Here is a 15,832-nt window from a genome sequence, read left to right on the forward strand (position 1 = left end):
CGTGGCAAGTGACAATCCCCAATGTGTGGCAGGTGACGTGGCAAGTGGCAATCCGCAATGTGGGTCAGGCAACTTGGCAAGTGACAATCCGCAATGTGTGGCAGGTGACGTGGCAAGTGGCAATCCGCAATGTGTGGCAGGCTACGTGGCAATCCGCATCTGGTGGCAGGCGACGTGGCAAGTGACAATCCGCAATGTGTGGCAGGTGACATGGCAAGTGGCAATCTGCAATGTGTGGTAGGCTACGTGGCAAGTGACAATCCGCAATGTGTGGCAGGTGACGTGGCAAGTAACAATCCGCATTTGGTGACAAGTGACAATCCACATTTGGTGGCAGGCGACATGGCAAGTGACATCCTCAGGGCTCCCACTGATTCTGCATTATGGTGAGTTGAACCATTTAATTTTATATTACAATGTATTAATAGAAATAATGCGCTTCAATCATCCTGACACCATAACAACCATGGTGCCGTAATGATTGAAGCGCCAATACCAGCCATTTCCCATATAAATTGCCCCCCAAAAAACATATTTTATAGCAGTGCCCCTCCCGAGATTAGACTCTGGATCCGCCCCTGCCCCTGAGACGCAGTTTGGAGACACCTGGTCTAAGCCAACGTGCAGCACCTGCAGCATATTCTCAGTCTACATTATAATAATAATTTGTAAGAGATTGCTTAGCATAGACCACGCCCAAAACAGAAACACAAGGCGCTAGTCACGAAGAACTATTTAACATTCCTATAGTATATGCCATTACACACTTTACCTATTCCTGTCATTTCTGATTAACTAGCTAGTAAGCTAGCCACCACAAGTGGATGCCCCTGTTCATTAATGACAAATGTTTGTATATTGGGTAGTCACTGGGACAGAAGCCCTTTAAGGTGGTACACTGCCTTAGGTTGCCTTGGCAGTCATCAGTGTTCCTGGAGAGTTACAGTATAAGAGCAGGATTTGTGGTGTCCTGTTAGTTAGCCTTCTCAGATTTTGGGCTTGTTCAGGAGGAAAAGTGTAGCCAGGAACCCTTTAATCATTATCTCCCCCTTTGAAGCATATGGACTTCTCCCACCTGGGGAGGTAAAAGATTGCATTCCTTCCACAGAGGGATGCCATGACTATATTCTACCCACTGTTATGGCACAGATCTGTCCTCATCTCTGTACTTTGGGAACTGTAGTAACATTGTTCAAGTATTGTTTGGCAACCCTGCTGCAAAAATAATCAAAAAACAGATTTCTCCATTCACACTATGCAACACAGATGGGCGCTTCTCCCACTGCGACTACTGTATTCTGACAGCCGGCATCAGCAATGGCTAAAACTGCAGGGGGTGCATGAGGAGGCAGAAAAACAGAAAAACAGTGGGACACTTATCTTCTAAGTGAATTGCTATGCAGGAGGACATGTCAGCACAAGTCTGACTATTGGAGGACAGGCAGGCTGTGTTCCCAGCTCAACCAAAAAACTGAAAAGCAAGACCCGATACTACAGGATATTTCCAGTAATCACAGATAACCCAAGGCCGCCCTTGTAGTTTCAGCAACGTCCTAAGTTGATTGTCACGTTAATACTCTGAATTGTAATTCTTCCTCTGGACCTAGTATAAAGCACTGCTTGAGCACCACCCAGAACAGGAAGCAGACTTTGGAACGGTTTGCAGGCGAGTAGACTTTTTTGGAAAAATACTGGAATACTAATAGAGCGACAGATTTCTTAAACAATCTGCAGATCTGGACCTGACTAGGTTGCTTCATCCTTTATCTCCTCTTGAAATGATCTGTCCCTGTATGATAAAACTGATCCTATTTATTCATTACTGGTCTGTGTGACTTTACAAGAGCAGTAATAGAAGCTATTGCACCTGAGCTGCTACTTCACCGATAACAACCTTCACAACCCCTATACAGTCCACCTTTTGGCCACAACACTCCACAGAAAATGTCCTTTCAGGCTCGGTTCACACCTAAACCGACCGTGGATCGCACAGCAATGCTGTGCGTCCCTGTTCTCCGTTTCAGGGACAAATCGGGGAATAATCTTTGCCTGAATTCGGCCCCGAAACGGAAACAAAGATGCACAGAAGTGGAGGTCTACCTGAACAACACAGGAGAAGGCAAAGATCACTGGGCACAGTGTCGCCTTCTCACACCCGATTTAAACCTCTAATTGCAGTACTACCGTGTCGCAAATGCATGCATTGCACAGCAATCATGGATTTAAATCAGGTGGTGAGAAAGCAACATATTGTCTCCTCACCACCCATCAACACACAACTCGCATGTTGATTTTCAGAGGAGCAGCACTTGTGAATGAGCCCTTAGTTGCATTCAGCAGCGGCACCTTAGGGCTCATTCAAACAAAGTTGGAGGTGGTAAAACAGGATATAATAGAAGTCTATGGCTAATTGCAGCTAATTCGCAGGAAAGCTGCAGGTAAACTGCAGCATGTCAGTGCGAAAGCAGCCCTATACTATTATGCCCAGTGTATTGCTTCACACTGACCTGAAGATCTCTTCTTTCCTGCTGCTGGCACCACTCTGGACACTCCTAGCCGGGATAAGAGATGGAGTGCAGTTTAACGTCATTCCACATGGGACAGGAGCCAGTGTTCTGACAAGAAAGGTCCCCACCATTGGATACTGTCTGCCCTGTACTGCGCAGGCGCATCACTTGCGCAGTACGGAGGACAAAGAAGACGCCAAAAGTCTCTGAACATGAAGAGCTGTTCGTGAGCTGTACACAGCGCCTGCACAATTAATAGTACATTCTGTCACATGCTGCCGATGCTCGTGGGGGAGGATTTCTGAAAGGAGCGGATCTTTGCGAGCGCGTTTACACAACTTAAGGGTGGGTTTAGCAATGTTGATGGGTGGGTTTGGTAGACCTATTAATAAAAATTAAATCAGTAAAGTACACCACCTCTTGCAGAGTTGTAAGAGCATCGGGAGAGCGTGGGAGCATGTGACAGAATGTAGTATTAATTGCGCAGGTGATGTATACAGCTGTTCATGATCTGAGACTTTCCGCGTCTCCTTTGTCCTCCGTACTGCGCAAGCGCTGCGTCTGTGCAGTACAGGGCAGACACTATCCGATGGGGGGGACATTTCTCGACAAGACACCGGCACTACAGAGGAGACATCAGATTATGCAGCCCTTGCTCTCTACTACAGCTCCAACTTTACAAGCAGTATCTCTGCATTGCACTCTGATGCTCTGGAATGGCGGGTCAGCAAGCCCAGACCGAGATCTACTGGATGCGGACATCTGGTTTAGGCCAATATGTATTCTGCTACATGTTTTTGGTATAAAAAATAAAAGAAAAATCCCAATAAGCATATATTTATTGGTTTGCGCAAAAGTTATAGCATGTACAAAACTATGGGATCTTTTATTTTTTGTATTTTTATTTTTTTTTTATAATTATAGCAGCAATCAGCGACTTATAGCGGGACTTTGGTATTGCGGCAGACAAAAATCGGACATTGACACTAATATAGTGATCAGTGCTAAAAAAATAAATAAAAATATGCATGGTCACTGTACTAATGACACTGACAGGGTAGAGGTTAACATCAGGGGCAATCAAAGGGTTAAATGTGTTCCCTGGGAGTGATTACTAACTGTGGGGGAGGTGCTTTGACTGGGAGCAAGGTAAAGATCCATGTTCTTGCTTAGGAGTAAGGATGAGCTCAGGCGTGTTCGCACACTCCACGTCGGCGCAGCGCTAATCGCAGGCAGCGAGACATTGCCTGATCTCTGCAACCGCGCATCGGGCAATGTCTGACTGCCTGTGATTAGCACAGCGCTGCGCCGACTTCCTGGTGGGCTCTGCACGTGGAGCATGCGAACACGCCGGAGCTCATCCCTACTTAGGAGACACACAGCATCAGTACACTCCCCTCTCACAGTCCATTCTGCCTGTCTCCCAAACGATTGGTGGGTCCCAGCAGACAGCACGTTTGCCGGACCCGCTGATTGCCTCCCGTTGTGTCCAATCACAGTGGGAGCAGGTCGCTCTGTGATCTAGCACAGAGCGGCCACCCTGCCGTAGTATATGTGTGAGGGGCGGTCCGCAAGGGGTTAGAGACATAGATGCGTCACAAGAGTTGCAGTCGACAAGGGACAGAAGAAGGAGACACATCTCACCCCCCCCCCCCCCGTTATGTCACGCCTTTATTATGAGGTTTTGTACCTTTTGAGAAAGGGGACTGTATGTGGATTGTATTTTATTAAAGCGGGAGTCCACCGGAACTCTGTCGGGTCCTGCCGTCGCCATCTTGGGTATGGGAATCAGGAAATGGAGCCTGTCAGTATCCGTTCTGGGAGAGGCTTCACGTCTAAAAGTTTAGCCCTGACCGCAGCACAAGGCTTTGTACTCATCCAGTAAATAAGGTTTATGAGGTTTTATTTAAATAAAATTACTTTAAATAAACTCAACGCAAGATATGAGCATGTCCTACAGGTGTGCTCACAGCCCACAAATAAGCCAGTGTCGTATCACATACTGTCCCCCATCGGATAGTGTCCGCTGTGTACTGCTCATGTGCAGTACACAGGACAACCACATTTCGAAAATAGCCAAAGATAAACAGCGCCTGCGCCGCAAGTCCAGGTTCTAGCCCCACCATCCAAGTGGACAGTTAGAATAAAAAGAGCCGAGCGCAGCAAGGCCGTGCCCGAAGCATTGCGAGCAAAGCAAGCCCGCGAGGGGCCCTCTAATATGTGCAGCCCTATGTCTACTTGGATGGTGAGGCTTGAACCTCGACTCACGGCACAGGCGCCGTTCATCTTCAGAGATTTTCCGAATCATCTTCTGCTCCGTACTGCGCAAGCGCTGCGCTTGCGTAGTACGGGGCAGACACTTCTAGAGATGGCCAGACGTTATATGTCAGAACACCGGCTTTGTGGGAGGGAAGAGAGAAGTAGAAAGGAGAACATCTTATTGAGAGATCAGAGCAAGCATATATATTGGGGAAAAAAAAATAAAAAATATGTTTTTTGGTTGCTGTAAGCAACACAAACTTTTATACATGGGGTCCATGCTCCTAAGGCTGCTGCACTATGGGGGAAAAAAAATGTATACAAGTTACCACTGTAACACACAACATAATGAAAAGAGGCACACTAGACTCATGCTACCAGAACACATAGAAAGGAACACTCTACTTTCACTAACAGGAATCCTATTGTACTACACCCAGCTGTGTCAACTATGCTGAGGTTTCAGTCTCATGACCCATGGTGATGCAGATGCTCTTGGGAGGCTCCCAAATCAGCAGTGCTTCTGTCACAATTCTTAGGTGGAGATCACGGCTGAGGTCTTAGCACAGGTCACAAGACCACTACCTGTATGCTTTTAGCTTTTTAGATTTTATTTTGGGCGTGCAGGGTAAGTATTCATTTGAACTTTAAGGTTCTTTTTGCAAAGGAATTTAGCCTTAATGCCAGGATAGGGAGCATTTTAGGTTCTTGCTGGCAATAGCCTTTTTTGCTACACGCTGATTTCAGAATGTTATAATTGCCATGCTTAACCACTTCAGCCCTGGAAGATTTTACCCCCTTTCCGACCAGAGCAATTTTTGCGATTTGGCACTGCGTCATTTTAACTGACAAGTGCGTGGTCGTGCGACGTTGCACCCAAACAAAATTGATGTCCTTTTTCCCCACAGATAGAGCTTTCTTTTGGTGGTATTTGATCACCTCTGCTGTTTTTATTTTTTGCGCTATAAACAAAAATAGAAAAAATTAAAAAAGCAAGATTTTTAACTTTTTGCTATAATAAATATCCCCCAAAAATATATAAAGAAAAAACGATTTTTTCCTCAGTTTAGGCCGATATATATTCTACATTTTTTTTTTTTAAACCAAAAAAAAAAAAAGGGGAGTATATTGATTGGTTTGCGCAAAAGTCATAGCGTCTACAAAATAGGGGATAGATTTATAGCATTTTTATTTATTTATTTTTTACTAGTAATGGCGGCCATCTGAGATTTTTTATTAGGACTGCAACATTATGGTAGATGCGTCGGACAATTTTGACACATTTTTGGGACCATTGGCATTTATACAGCAATCAGTGCTATAAAAATGCATTGATTACTGTAAAAATGTCACTGGCGGTAAAGGGGTTAACACTAGGGGGCGATCAAGGGGTTAATTGTGTTCCCTCCGTGTGTGTTCTAACTAAAGGGGGAGAGGACTGTGTAGGTGAGATGACAGATCGCTGTTCATACTCTGTATGGACAGACAGTCAGTCACTTCTCCCCTCAGAGAACCAGAAACTGTTTACACAGCCATATCCCTGTTCTCGGTGTGTCCCGAGTGATTGCGGGAGCCCAGCAGTGATCGCGACCCCTGGGCACTCACATCGGCTCTTTGGGCAAGCAGGGGGCGCTAGCGCACCCCTAGTGGCCACAGGGTGAAGCGATGTTGCATAACATAATTTCACCCAGCCGTGCCATTCTGCCGTAGTACAACTGTGGCGGCTGGTCAGCAAGTGGTTAAAGAAGAACAGCCATTTAAGAAGAAGTTAAGCAATTTAATTCTAGCCATAGACCTGTTGAAAAATGGTTCAAATGCATTTTTTGAAAAAACGAACACGCGGTCGTGAGAGCAAACAATTTTGCCATCATATAGTGACAGAATTTTGATTCATAAATCATCCAATGGACAAATTAGTTTTCGTTTGTTTTGTCACATATGCCTAGTGCAGACTGTTTGGGCGAGAAACACATAAACTTTTCAATTTATCATCCGAGCAGATCATCACAGCCAATTTTCAATTTGTGCCAATTAACTGGAGATAAATGAACAAGTTGTCTATACGACAGATTTTCAAATGATTTTGCTCCTTGTGTATGGCACCATAAGTCGCAAGGAAGCATCGATCACTACAGAACATGGAAGGCAAGAAGGATGGATCACTACCGGGCATGAGAGAGGGAGAGTTCATTTACCGCAGGTTTAGGCAGGCATCGTGTACACTGGCTGCTCGGTGCCCGCCGACCCAAGTCCTTCACAGCACAGCATTTGCTTCACGCTGGGGGTTGAGGGTGGGCATAGGCGGGCACGGGGAGGATGTGGAGGAAAACGAGCCTACTTCCTCCTCCCTCCTTGGTACTGGATGGATCTAGAGCCGGCGGGGCAGGTGAGTGGGTGGGCTGGGTACTGAAGAAGGCCTAGCCTCGCCAGCTGCAGTGCGGATCAGCGAGCCCCGGACAGAAGGATTAGTGTAGTCAAGTACCAGAACTTGTTCCGGTACTTGGATCCGCTGCAGGACACCAGGATTTACTTAAATTCCGAGACGGAATTTAACAGCCCACAACCCTGGATACACAAAGTACATTACACATTATCCTAAACATCAACACATACAGTGGTGTGAAAGTGTTTGCCCCCTTCCTCATTTCCTGTTCCTTTGCATGTTTGTCACACTTAAGTGTTTCGGAACATCAAACCAATTTAAACAATAGTCAAGGACAACACAAGTAAACACAACATGCAATTTGTAAATGAAGGTGTTTATTATTAAAGGTGAAAAAAAATCCAAACCATCATGGCCCTGTGTGAAAAATTGATTGCCCCCTAAACCTAATAACTGGTTGGGCCACCCTTAGCAGCAACAACTGCAACCAAGCGTTTGCGATAACGTGCAATGAGGCTTTTACAGCGTCCTGGAGGAATTTTGGCCCACTCATCTTTGCAGAATTGTCCTAATTCAGTTACATTAGAGGGTTTTCGAGCATGAACGGCCTTTTTAAGGTCATATCACAACATCTCAATAGGATTCAGGTCAGGACTTTGGCTAGGCCACTCCAAAGTCTTCATTTTGTTTTTGTTCAGCCATTCGGTGGTGGACTTGCTGGTGTGTTTAGGATCATTGTCCTGCTGCAGAACCCAAGTTCGTTTCAGCTTGAGTACACGAACAGATGGTCGGACATTCTCCTTCAGGATCTCTTGGTAGACAGCAGAATTCATAGTTCCTTTTATCACGGCAAGTCTTCCAGGTCCTGAAGCAGCAAAACAGCCCCAGACCATCACACTACCACCACCATATTTTACTGTTGGTATAATGTTCTTTTTATGAAATGCAGTGTTTCTTCTACGCCAGATATACTTGGACACACACCTTCCAAAGAGTTCCACTTTTGTCTCATCGGTCCACAGAATGTTGTCCCAAAAGTCTTGGGGATCATCAAGATGTGTTGTGGGGAAATTGAGACGAGCTTTGATGTTCTTTTTGCTCAGCAGTGGTTTTCTCCTTGGAACTCTGCCATGCAGGCCATTTTTGCCCAGTCTTTTCCTGATGGTGGAGGCATGAACGCTGACCTTAACTGAGGCAAGTGAGGCCTGCAGTTCCTTGGACGTTGTTGTGGGGTCTTTTGTGACCTCTTGGATGAGTCGTCGCTGCGCTCTTGGGGTAATTTTGGGCGGCCGGCCACTCCTGGGAAGGTTCACCACTGTTCCATGTCTTCGCCATTTGTGGATAATGGCTCTCACTGTGGTTCGCTGGATTCCCAAAGCTTTGGAAATGGCTTTATAACCCTTTCCAGACTGATAGATCTCAATTACTTTCTTTCTCAATTGTTCCTGAATTTCTTTGGGTCTCGGCATGATGTGTAGCTTTTAAGGATCTTCTGGTGGACCTTACTGTGTCAAGCAGCTCCTATTTAAGTGATGCCTTGATTGTGAACAGGTGTGGCAATAATCAGGCCTGGGTGTGGCTAGAGAAATTGAACTCAGGTGTGGACAACCACAGTTATAGTATGTTTTAACAAGGGGGGCAATCACTTTTTCACACATGGCCATGATGGTTTGGATTTTTTTTCACCTTTAATAATAAACACCTTCATTTACAAATTGCATTTTGTGTTTACTTGTGTTGTCCTTGACTATTGTTTAAATTGGTTTGATGTTCCGAAACACTTAAGTGTGACAAACATGCAAAGGAACAGGAAATGAGGAAGGGGGCAAACACTTTTTCACACCACTGTAACATCCCACAATGGTTCGATAACAAGGTAAAGTGGTTACAATATTAAAAATCACATCTCCAAGGGATGAGCAGACAGACAGACTCAAGTAAAAATTGGCCTGCATGAGGAACACAATGGGAGAGACATGCTCAACAATAAACACAGAACACCTTAATAGACTATAGCAGGAGACCCCGTATCACATTGGTTTGAGCTGATGATGTTAACATCTCCTGAGTCTCACAGTCTAAAGTAGTCATAGCTGGTTTGAGCAGAAAGGACCGAAATCTGTATCCTAGGCCTAGATTCCCAGAGTCTGCATTTCGGGGAGCCAATCCCGAATCCAAAGCAAGACCACTCCAAGGGTCCCCCAGGCACACACCTCCCAAGAATAGAGCCCCTGCAACTGCCAGGGTCCATAGTCAGTAGGCTACCCTGCAGTCCCCTCCAAAAGCCCCTATCCTGGTTGGGTCTGTCACACACTCATTTCTACCTCTCGCTGCTCCCCCTGACCACTGAGCCATGCCCTGCGGAGGGCACTGACTAAATACTGTCTGTGGAGAAGCAGAGGTGTCTGATGTAAGGGCTGTAAATGACAGCCGGGTCTCACCCTCCCTATGTCATGTGGGAAGTAAGCAGGCAGCATAAATTGTACTTTTTTTTTTCTTTGCAGTCTATGAACAGTTTAAAGCGGTAGTAAACCCACACTTTTTTTTTTTAACGTGCAAAGCAAAAGGCATAATGAGCTACTATGCACCGCATACTAGCTCATTATGAAATACTTACCTTAGAACGAGGCCCCGACATCTGGCCCGATCCACGCCGAGGGAGCTGACATGCTCCCTCAGCGTTTCTTCCGGGTACTCACAGCGCCGGAGCCGCGATATCGTCACTCCCGCGCATGCGCGCGGGAGATTTCATTCCGGCCGGCCACTGCCGGATTTTCAGGCCGAGAATCCCCTTGTGCGCATGCACCGCTGCAGTCAGCGGCGCATACCGAGGGGAATATCTCCTAAACCGTACAGGTTTAGGAGATTTTTTTTTACCTACAGGTAAGCCTTATTATAGGCTTTCCTGTAGGTAAAAGTTAAAAAACTGAGTATACAACCACTTTAAAGCTGAAATTCAGGGAAAACAAAAATCCTCCCTTGCAGCGCTGATGCCCCCATACTGCAAGAATTAGATGCTAGGGGACTGCAAAATTCACTTTTGAGCCTAGTGCACAGTCAGAAAATCGGACACAAAATAACGCTTTCAAAGCGATTGTATGAATCTTTAGTACACAGCTGTCGAGAGCCGATCCCGACATTAAGGCTGGGTTCATACCGGAGCGATGCGGGAACGCCGCAAATCCGCTGCGTTTTCCCGCATCGCATGCCTCCCGCCGGCAGTTCACACTGCCCTATGCAGACTGCTGGGAGTGTCGGTGAAATCTTAATGACACCCCCAGATCAGTTCGCATATCGCAGTGCGATCTGCAAACTGGGACAGGAATCGGATCGCATGGTGTCAACACCCATGCGATCCGATTCTGCTGCGGACCAAAAAAAGGGTCCCGTGCGAGTTTGCGGCGGGTGCGATGCGAATTCAGCCATACTATCTGTATGGCTGAACTCGCATCGCACAGAGATCGGATGTGATTTGCAGTGCGGTGCGAATCACATCCGGTTCTCGCTGCCGCAGCGGTGTGAACCCAGCCTTATCTGAAATTATCCAAAGGGACAAAACACAAAAAAAATTCTCGTATGATTTTTTTGTTAATCAGTACAGTATTCGTTCGAAAAGAAAAATCTAAAGAGCAAGACCACTCATGCTCAGAAACAACAGAATACATTACAAAACACCTGAAGATGTATTCTGTCTTATGAGAATTTTCATGAGCTGAAAGTTCATTTTCCATGTGAGAACAAGCAAGCCTGCCGCTCGCCCGGGCTCTCCCGTCCCATCGCAAACCAGCCGGCACGTCCCCTTCTGGTCTCGGATCTAGTAACCCGGAAGTGATGTCATGTCATCGCTTCCTGGATTTCTGGCATCTTAAAGGCGCCAGTTTAAAAAAAAAGAAAAAAAAAGAAAAAGAAAAGAAGTCAAAAACACCAGTCTTGACGTTTTGAATACGTCATCTGATCCCTCTATAAAGAGTACCTGTCACTGCCTATTACTGTCACAAGGGATGTTTACATTCCTTGTGACAGCAATAACAGTGATAAAAAAAATATATAAGAATAACATTTTTAAATGTACAGAATACCAGCACATAATATCGGCTATCGGCCTGAGAGGTGGCTGAAATATCGTTATTGTATCGGCACCTAAAAAAACAACATGGGTCGATCCCTAGATGTAAGCATCTGCTGCTGAGTATCAGGTAAGTAAAATTGCTTTTTTGCAGTACACCAGGCCTGTACTAGGGAATTGACTCTCTTGAAGTAGCCAAGTTGGCTAGCAAGTTCAGAGGCACACTGCAAGTCATTAAAAAAATTGTTTATCAAGGCTGTTTTCACACTGGGGTGGGCAGGCGTTGACGCTAAAACGCTGATAGCTTTTGTGGCATTTCACCGTCATTTTAGGGGCACTATTCGGCTGTTAGTGGGGTGCTTTTAACCCCTGCTAGTGCCCAAATAAAAGGTTAAATGCGCCCATGTAGCACCATTGCCGAAGCACTCTGCAGGCACTTCGGCAGCGGTGCCCATTCATTTCAATGGGCAGGAGCGGTGTATATACTACTCCTTCACCGACCCAAAGATTTGGCTTTAACTTCCTGCCACTGCAGTTTCCCAGTGTTAAGGCACTCTGGCTTTCACACTGGGACTGCAGGGGAGGTGTTTTTCAGGTGCTATTTTTAGCCCAAAAGTGCCTGAAAACTGCCCCAGTGTGAAAAGGGGTCTAAAGGTGAAAATGACGAAATTATTCTTTTAAATTGCTTGATTTTTCTGTGCTTTGAGGTCTCATTTATACATATGACTGCCCTCTGAAAAGCGATCATTGATGGATCGCTCTTCGGAGGCATTTAACAGGTGGCTTAGTGGTGATATGCCATGTCACCTCACCTCCTCACTGTGTTAACCATTAAAAACCTAGAGTACCGCTGTGCAACGCCTGCATTTTGTGCAGTGCTAATAGGTCATTTGATGAGACAGATTGTAAATTTCTTGCCAAACCATGCCGAAACTTGGCAATGTGTAATGAAGTGTTAAAGTAGAAAGGAATCCATAAAACTAACATGTAATATATTGCAGCTTACTGAGTCTTAGCCCTTGTACACGCGGTCGGAGAATCCGTCGGAATGTGTCCTATCGGACTGTGTCGTCGGATAATCTGACTGTGTGTGGTATGCATTGGACTGATTCCGTCGGAATATCTGTCGGACCCAATTTTCCAACATGTTGGAAATATTTCCCGACCAACTGGGCCGATCGGACATACTCTGATCATGTGTAGAGAATTTTGATCGGACCAAATGCCACGCATGCTCAGATCAAATTCCTACATCAAAGCTATTGGCTTCTAGCCTGAATATAGTCCCATCGTAACGAAATTACGTCATCACGTTCTGAAAGATTGGATTTTTCGCCAACTTTGTCCGATCGTGTGTATGCAAAAGTTTCGGACAAGATCCGACGGACAAAATCCGACAGGCAAAATTCAACGGATTTGGTTGTGGAAATCTCCGACCGTGTGTACAGGGGCTTAGAGGAGGTGGGCTGCATTAGCTTTCTTTTTGTTCAACCTTTATTGCCATCTGGTGGCTGGCCAGTCACACACCTCCTGTCTTTGGGTGGCTACATTCACTCTTCCGTTGTAAGGAGCATCCTAGCCACCCTTGGACAGCAGCATTGCCAATCAGTGGAGTAAATGGGGTTGCTTTTGCAAAGTCCAAGGTGAGGAGGCAATACAATGATCCCTCACTGCCTGTCAAAAGCTCTCTCCGAAGAGTCATCTAAATACAGATGGCTCTTCAGAGAGCATCGCACATGTGAACAAGTTATTATGGTGACACTGACTGTTGTGGTGGTATATCAGGGACACTGTACCTAGCATGGCCCCCGTGATCAGGGACACTGTAAGGCATCTTTCACGTGACCGGGTTGGTGTGGCCGCCTGATTCTTGCGGCAAGAAGTTATGGATTCTTGTTTTTGGAATGACCAGTTTATTTCAATCGGTTTGCATGGAGTCACACACAAAGCAGCTATCTGCGATTTGGGACAGATGTCCGAGCCTGGACACAGCAGACTGCAGCTGCCATCAGCTCACCATTAGTTTAAATGGGCTGAGCGGTGGCTGCTGATTACATAACCTGGTCATTCCAGCAACAAGAATCTACAGATTCTTGCAACAGGAATCCAGTGGCCTCCCCAACACAGCCATGTGTAATGGGCCTAACTGGTGTGGCAGTGATCAGGAACACTGCGACTGATGCAGTGGTGATTAGGGACACCGACTGGTTACAGTATGTAAAAAATAAATGTATATTGTAGCACTGACCCCCGAAAGAGCTGCTGGCTTTATTGGGCTTACCGTTACCTTCTTGACTGCTTCTCCGTCTAGGGGTTCCCGTGGTAGATGGCCCAAAGAAATGTGGAAACTGACACTGAATCTTCTTTTGGGTTATTTATTTGAACCAGAAACAGTCTTTAGATAAGGGTAGAGGGTTAGGATTAAGCTCAGGTACTTTGGACTGCAAAAATGGAAAGTCTCTTATAAGAAAAATCCAGAGAACAGCAACAGTTTCACAGCTGGATTTTACAACCCCCGGATAGACCTCCTCTCACTAGGCCTAGCAGCCGGTAGGGTGTTAAGTAAAGTCTCTGCCACAGACTTGAGTGTAGAATATTTGAGAAAGTCTCTGCCACAGACTTGAGCATTACTGAGGGACATAGACAAGTTTAATGAGCTATCATACGGCACCAGTATCTCTCAGACGATCCAGCGATACCATGAGTGTAGATCCATGTAGTGTCCTTCAACTGAGCCTCCAGGCTCCTTCAGAGAAGCCAGCCTTCTCCTGAAGAGTCCTCCCCTGGGGTTTCTCCAGTTGCTGGGCCTCTCCCTTGGATGAGATGGTACCGGACCACCTTTGGATCAATTGGCCCCGAAATCCATTCAGGCCTGTCCCTGCAGTTGCGTTGTCTCTGGCTAGCCAGTCCCGAGACTCGGAATGCATGGTTCCACACCCCAGGCTAGGAGGGCTATGGGGCTGGTCAGGAGGACCAGACAGAAAATATTCTCTGGAACAGAACCCCCGAAGCACGTGATGTCCGTACCTTAAATACCACCTCCCAGACTGCACCGCAGAACACTCCCACTGGTCTGGTTCTGAAAGAATAGTGGCCTTCAATACACCCAGCTAGACTGTGTTGTTAATCTTGCCGGCAGGGACAGCGACACTTGCGGTCAAGGAGAACCCAGTGCAACCCAGCTGGACTGGTACTGAAACCAGAAATTCAGAGAATTAGCCCCAAAACCCAACTGTGGTTTCAGGAAAGTTTAACTTTGAAAAACATATAGCCTGCCCGTCAGGAGCCGACACTACAATATATATATATATATATATATATATATATATATATATATCCATCCCTCAAATTTTCCACTCGCATTTTGCGAGTGTAAAATCAGGGCTTGCGAGCTTGGCTGCCTGGGAGGGGACAGGAAGCACTGCCGACAGGGTTGATTGGGAGCCGTTCTCCCAGCGATCGCCCCGGGGAGGAAGAGGAGAGCTGCGGAATAGCACACTGTTACCGGCGCTTACATTATAATTGTCACTGCTCCGCTTGATACATAGCCCCGCCTCCTCCTGACCAGCGCCTGTGATAGACAGAATGCAGGTCTAATGCTGTGGTGCGTTCTATCACAGGCTCAGGTGAAGAGGAGGCGGGGCTGTGTCGAGCAGAGACAATTATAATGTAAGCACCCTAACCGTGTGCTATTCTGCGGCTCTCCTCTTCCTCCAGCCATGCATTCCTCTGCCCAGGCGAGGCTGCAATGGTGGGCACAGGTGAGGCTGCAATGGTAAAGTTGTTGTTAATATTTTTGTAACTATAATATTTGTGTAACAGATGCTCCGAAGCCAGGCTGTGTGTATCCATAGAACACTTTCTACGTTGCACGCTATAGTCTCACCATTTTGTTTCAGACAAAGTTTTCCACACATAGAACACGTCTTATTGGGGTGACTAGAAGGTGCGCACACAAGTGTCATGTTTGGGCACATTTCTTGCATCAGTTTGGTGGAAATGACCAGATATGACTGCAGTGCAAGTATTGCCACTGCTTACATCAGCTGTGTGTGTGAGTCACACTATACAACAGGTCTGTTACTGTAAGATAGACGGCCTGGCTTGCTGAACACAACAGTAAGTGTACATTAAAGATAAATATAACACACGTGATGTGAGAGGAATAGAACGTCTGCAGCACCTACCAAGTTTCATTAGTCACAGAACTTCCAGCACACAACCCTGTGAAGGAATCCTGCCATCAGTTCCACAGACATGCTTGGCTTCCTGCCAGTAGTTTGCGTGCCTACGTCAGATGCGCGCTCCTGTACACAGCGTTTCAGCACAGGCAGCACTCTATTACGTGCTAAAAAGCACAATCCCGTTCACGTGCAGACTGAGACGTCGTCTTCCCTGCCCGGGGTGGTGCGGCTCTCAGGTCCTAGTGCCGCTAGGTTAGCTAATGCTGTAAACCTATTGCCTGTACTGACTATAACGCACACCAGGTTTAAAAACACGCCAGTTCTTTTGGCAGAAATAAATGCTCATATAGAGCGATTTTGTGCACAAGTAGGTGTGTTTAGCGTCTCTAAAACGCAATCCATGAGAAGTTTTTTTTCTGCCTCCAAGGCTACT

The 15,832-nt window shown here is 46.3% G+C and overlaps 1 long non-coding RNA gene across 2 annotated transcripts in view; it reads right to left on the reverse strand.

Moving 5' to 3' along the window:
- LOC143930260 (uncharacterized) overlaps positions 1-15,576 on the reverse strand; it is a 177,912-nt gene extending 162,336 nt beyond the window's left edge. For both annotated transcript variants that reach the window (XR_013262741.1, XR_013262742.1), the window contains exon 1: positions 15,403-15,576. This is a non-coding gene — a long non-coding RNA (uncharacterized LOC143930260). The remainder of the gene's footprint in view (positions 1-15,402) is intronic.
- Positions 15,577-15,832: the final 256 nt, after the last annotated feature.

Source organism: Lithobates pipiens, unplaced genomic scaffold (genome assembly GCF_037356315.1).
Source record: "Lithobates pipiens isolate NorthernLeopardFrog02 unplaced genomic scaffold, aLitPip1_a1.2 Scaffold_25, whole genome shotgun sequence".
Classification (NCBI taxonomy): domain Eukaryota; kingdom Metazoa; phylum Chordata; class Amphibia; order Anura; family Ranidae; genus Lithobates; species Lithobates pipiens.